Genomic DNA, 5,217 nt, shown 5'->3' with positions numbered 1-5,217 from the left:
CGAGTGTTTGAAGGTTCCGGCAATAGAATTGAAGCTGCACGGTCAAACATCATCCCAGAAGCGAATCAGCTTACCATTGCGCAACCAAAGTCTAGCCCAAGTTCTGCCGGAAAGTCTCTCTGTACCAACCGGTCCCAAGGTAAGGATTACACCTATCCTAAATAAAGTTGCTAATTCATGTATTTACTTATTTATTTAATCATGACGAGGCGTTTCTTGAGGGGACTCAACAACTCTCTGTCCAGGGAACAATGTATAGGACCTATCAATTTAGGGTTGTGATACCAGTCTATAAAGATACGTTTTTTGAAACTTCGATTCATAAACCACTATAAGATTTAATAATTTTTATAAAAAAATAAATAAATGGTGACACATTAGAATTCACACTTGGAATTGAAATATATAAAATTCATACAACACTCAAATACAAAATACATATGTTAGAGTTAATTACAAAATGAGTATACAAATATTCAAATAGAAACAAAAAACCAAAATATATAGAAGACTAAAAGATATAGATCTAGGGATCCCCTATAGCCACATGGCACCTAAATACTTATGTCATTGACCGATGCCTCATAAACCATCTAAAAATAGGAAAGTAACACGAGTGAGCATAAAATAATTAGTAAACAACTTACCTGAATTAGTAAACAACTTACCTTTTTCCAAGATTAACGGTGGATTCTTAGCTCTAGACGAGCTTCTAGGGGCACTAAGATTAACGGTGGATTCTATAGCTCTAGACGAGTTTCTAGGGGCACTATGCCCTTTTAACTCTCTGTTCCTTAAGTTTTGACTATATTAAAGTCTTTACTGAATTGTTGATTTTTTGTCTCGTAGTATCTCATGTACTAACCCTATCAGGGCTCCCATCGCCATCTTTCAATTGTTAATACGATATATAAGGATCGCTACTACAAATAGTACTACACCCTTGATAGTGAAATATTGATTGGTTGTTGAACCCTGTGAATTGCATGAAAGTAGGATACTCACCTACATAATCATGTGTTTAGTGCGGAGACGAGCACATGGTTTGAAGAGTGACTTAGTAATCCAACATCTATCTTTTATAGGAAGTAAAGGAGCTCAAGGCAATCAAAGTAATAACCCTTGCTCAACACCTATAATCTAGACGGGGAACCATCCAAATTTCTCATGGGAAGGTAAAATGTAAAATGCAAGTGCCACGTAAGCATAAAAGTCAATGTACCCACAAGGGCCAACCTAATCTAAGTGCATTTGGAGTAAGACAGAGATTGCCTCACGCTCAGAAAGTTAACAACTCTCAACATATACTATGTACCTCTTTTATAGTCTCATGAAAGAATCTATGACAAAGAATGATGCATTAATCCAATGCCAACAAGCTTATTTAACAAACTTGGAGATACAAATGAGGCAACTAGCCACTAAACTAAGAAGTAGACCTCAAGGAAAGTTCCCTACCAACACTAAGAATCCCAAGAGAGAAAGGGAGCAATGACATTAAACTTAGAAGTAGCAAGACATTGGATCTAAGAAATCACTGTTGTCTGAAAAACTAAGAGAAAGAAGATGTGAATGAAAAAGACTAGCATATAAGCAAACCTCAAGAGGATATACAAAATAAAGAAGAAAAACTAAAGGAAGATGAAGAAGACCACACTTTAAAGAAGGGTTAAAGGAAGATGAGGAAGACCACACTTTAAAGAAGGGTTAAAGGAAGATGAGGAAGACCACACTTTAAAGAAGGGTTAAACTAAGGAGGCTCATTTTGAGTAGTTCCTAGACATTCCAAAGGAGATTCACATAAATATGGAAGCTTTGAAGCAAATACTAAACTGTGTGAAAGTTCTGAAAGCATGTAAGAAGAAACTTGAGAAATTTAAAAATAGTGTCGTATATTGCAATCTTGAAAACAAAATCTCAACAAAAGAAAAAGACCCATAATCATATATCATACATGTTTTTGAAAATGAAAGAAATCAAGCAAATAAATAAACACATCAAAATAACACAATTTAAATGCATACATTCGCATTCACTATTTAAAATACAAATATCATTTGCAAATGGAAGAGTTACAAAAATCATGAACAAATAAACAGAAGACTAAAAAAAAATCCAGTCAACGAGGTCGCCTCGACAGCCGCACGACCCAGCACACCTCCATAATGACTAGTGCTCTACTGCTCACCTGAAGATAGGAAATATAGCAAGAGTATAAAAGTATAAGCAACCTACTTGTAAGCTCTCGCTGAAACTTATTCATATACACAGAATCTAAAGCTATGTGCTTATACTAACCCCTAAAATTAGCGAAACTAATAGCCGTATTAACTTATCCAGGTCACCAAAACCCTATACATACCTCCTATATGGAGTGTTCTAACCTCCTATGTTATACATACCTAGGTCCCTCATAATACTTGTGCGAAGTGCAACTCGAGTCAATATGCCTCAACCTGTATGCTCACAAGGTCGAGCCGAGGGTAAGTCTAATAAGTTGTGGAGGAGCCCTTTTGCTCTAACGTAATATACATACTTCACACCTGGCTATTTACTGAGTTCCAACCGGAGGATTATCCCTAGTGGTGTCAGGTTATAGCTGCTTGTTGTATTGCCTTCCAGGCGGAGACAGTTCATTCTCCCTCTTGGGCTAGACAGCAAACTACATGTCATGTTGCTCTTCCAAGTAGAGACAGTAACTGTCATGTTGCTCTTCCAAGTAGAGACCGTAACTGTCATGTTGCTCTTCCAAGTAGAGACAGTAACTAACCTAGCTCCTAGTTCCACCACTAGGCACAACCAAAACTAGCATTATTATATGACTCTTGAAACTCACTAAGGGTGACAATTGAGCTAAATGTACCAAATAGACCCTAACCCCTCTTGGTTAGTTTACAAATAAGGGTTGCACCCGTCCTTACAAGATACCTGGTCAACCCAAAGGAAATAGTGGGACCAGTAACTATGTTCTAGTACCTTAGTAATAAAAAAACAACGGTTCTTGATCTATAACCAACATAGCAAACACTCTAGGGCAAATGACGATCATCCGAAGTATAACTTGGCATAACCGAGATTCCTAACCCCCTAGCATGCATCTAAAGACAATCATAACATACATCATGCTCAACATGTTCAATACAAGGAATAAAATCAACCTAGGCATGCTGGAAAGCTCATAAACATGTTCAAACTATTCAAGTTCTCAAACATGAATAACGAAAGCTATAAAGCTATCAATTGTGCTAAATTGTAAACTATACATGTTTCTAGGTTTAATTATCATGATACTAGGGTTTGGGGTTTAGGGTTTAGAGCATCTGCAGAAATGGCATCCGCAGGGTTTAAATATGACTTCTAATCATATGCCCCTTGTCCTATCACTAGTACTACTTGGTACTTGCTCCATATGGCTACTTACTTGCTCGTGTGTGTTTGAGCTCTTGTTTCTCAACCTTCCCAAAGTTGTTTTCCTTCTAAGTTTCTAAGGTAAGCTGCATATTGTGCATATTGTGTCTAGTTTCTGAAACAATAAACAATTTCATACTAAACTTCTAGGGTAGGTGGAAATTATCTTTCTACTCCCTAATGACAATAGAAAGATAATTTTTCCAAAAAGATCAAAAGGACTTTAGTACGTGGAGGAACATTAAGTAGGATATCACCACAGTTTTTTTAGAAGGAAAAATTAACACTCTTGGAGTGGAGTGATGTCCCGTAAGCTATTCCAAATGACTAGGGTTACTTAGGCAGAAGTGGTAAATCCTCGAGGGACTTCACACGATTAGCTTAAGAGACTGATGAAATGTGGTGTTGGACGTTTTGATGTTGTAGTGAGTACGGATGCCTGTAAGACTTCAAGGAAAGAAGTAGAATAGTAAACACACCATAAGAAATGTTGAGGTGTAAGCAAATGGCTTGCCTCCCAAGGGGCATTGATGCTAACCATGAGGGAGCACCCTTACCAGACCATGAAGCATCAAAGATAGGATGTCGTGATGTACTTTGAGCATCACCTAATAGGGGTGTTGAGACAAAGTAGGTCAGCCCAACCGTACTGGAGAGGGATACGGTACATGAGTAGATTTTCTATAGTAGTGCCTAAGTGGGGGTACTAAGAGGATACAAATCTAGAGAAGCATAGAAGATAGGTCCTAATGGGAAGACAAGTAGGTTCAACGAGCTATAGGATGTTGTGAATGACGATGTCTCTTTAAAAGGAGAAAGAGGCTAGTAAAATGATATCTTTAACAGTATGTTGCTTTTGAAATGTAATAGAAAATTATGGTCCCATAATCAATATGAACTGTAGATGAATTGGTCTAAAATATGAAGCAACCACAAGAAATGGCTTTTAGAAATTACAAAAGCTGGAGAGGGATGACACGAGTGAGTAAAATGCTCAAGTTACCAATGATTTAGCTTTTAATGCATCCCAATTCTTAACTCAAAAGAATGAAAGCATCTCAATTCTTAATTCAAAGGAATGAAAGCATCCCAATTCTTAATTCAAAAGATTGAAAGCATTCAAAACAATATCCAAGAACTTTCATTTGAAGCATGAAGAATGAACTTACAAATACATTATCTTTTTCCCCTTTTGCTTATTCAATAGACTAACATAACCTCGATTCTAAAGCATACTGGAACCTAACTGGATCACAGTGTTCCAAATGTTCTAACTAAACCTATTACACGATCCAAGGCCAAGAAGATTGAACAAGCATTCATTCTTCATCTACAAAATTGGATAGGCTCGGTTCAACCATCATTTCATGTGTTACAAGCTGATTCGATTGAGGAAGAACCATTTGGAGCTTCAGAGGATGAAGTTGCAAGCATCATTTCATGAGTTGTTAGAGAACTTTAATTATTATTTTTAATTTCATAAAGTTTGTAATGGTCAAATTGACTTCGTCTTTTGTGGATATTTAAGGGGATCGGGATTAAATCATGGCCACTAACTTCGTTTGTGGGGAAGACTATAAATACCCACAAATTATTATATAAAAATCAGATTTGTGATGAATGAAATTGATCTCTCAAGTTGAGACGTCCCCCATAGAAATTCTAGCATCATCTTTTTCATTTCTAAGTTTCAAGCAATTCTCGTGGCAAATTGTATCTGAGCCATTCAATCAAGCCTTGATAACGTTCGATTGTGGAGTGACTTAATTTAGTAGGTTCCAAATCTTGCTTCTAGATCTAATTCTAATT

General features: G+C 36.8%; 1 long non-coding RNA gene across 1 annotated transcript in view; it reads right to left on the bottom strand.

The window, feature by feature from the left end:
* Nucleotides 1-2,003: 2,003 nt before the first annotated feature.
* Nucleotides 2,004-5,217, bottom strand: part of LOC147791840 (uncharacterized) — a 4,487-nt gene continuing 1,273 nt past the window's right edge. The window contains exon 2 of the long non-coding RNA XR_015421750.1: nt 2,004-2,188. This is a non-coding gene — a long non-coding RNA (uncharacterized LOC147791840). The remainder of the gene's footprint in view (nt 2,189-5,217) is intronic.

This window comes from Cucurbita pepo, chromosome 7 (assembly GCF_057944985.1).
Source record: "Cucurbita pepo subsp. pepo isolate OVF chromosome 7, ASM5794498v1, whole genome shotgun sequence".
NCBI lineage: Eukaryota > Viridiplantae > Streptophyta > Magnoliopsida > Cucurbitales > Cucurbitaceae > Cucurbita > Cucurbita pepo.
Note: the sequence above shows the minus strand (reverse complement) of the source record. Positions and strands in the feature narration are given on the sequence as shown.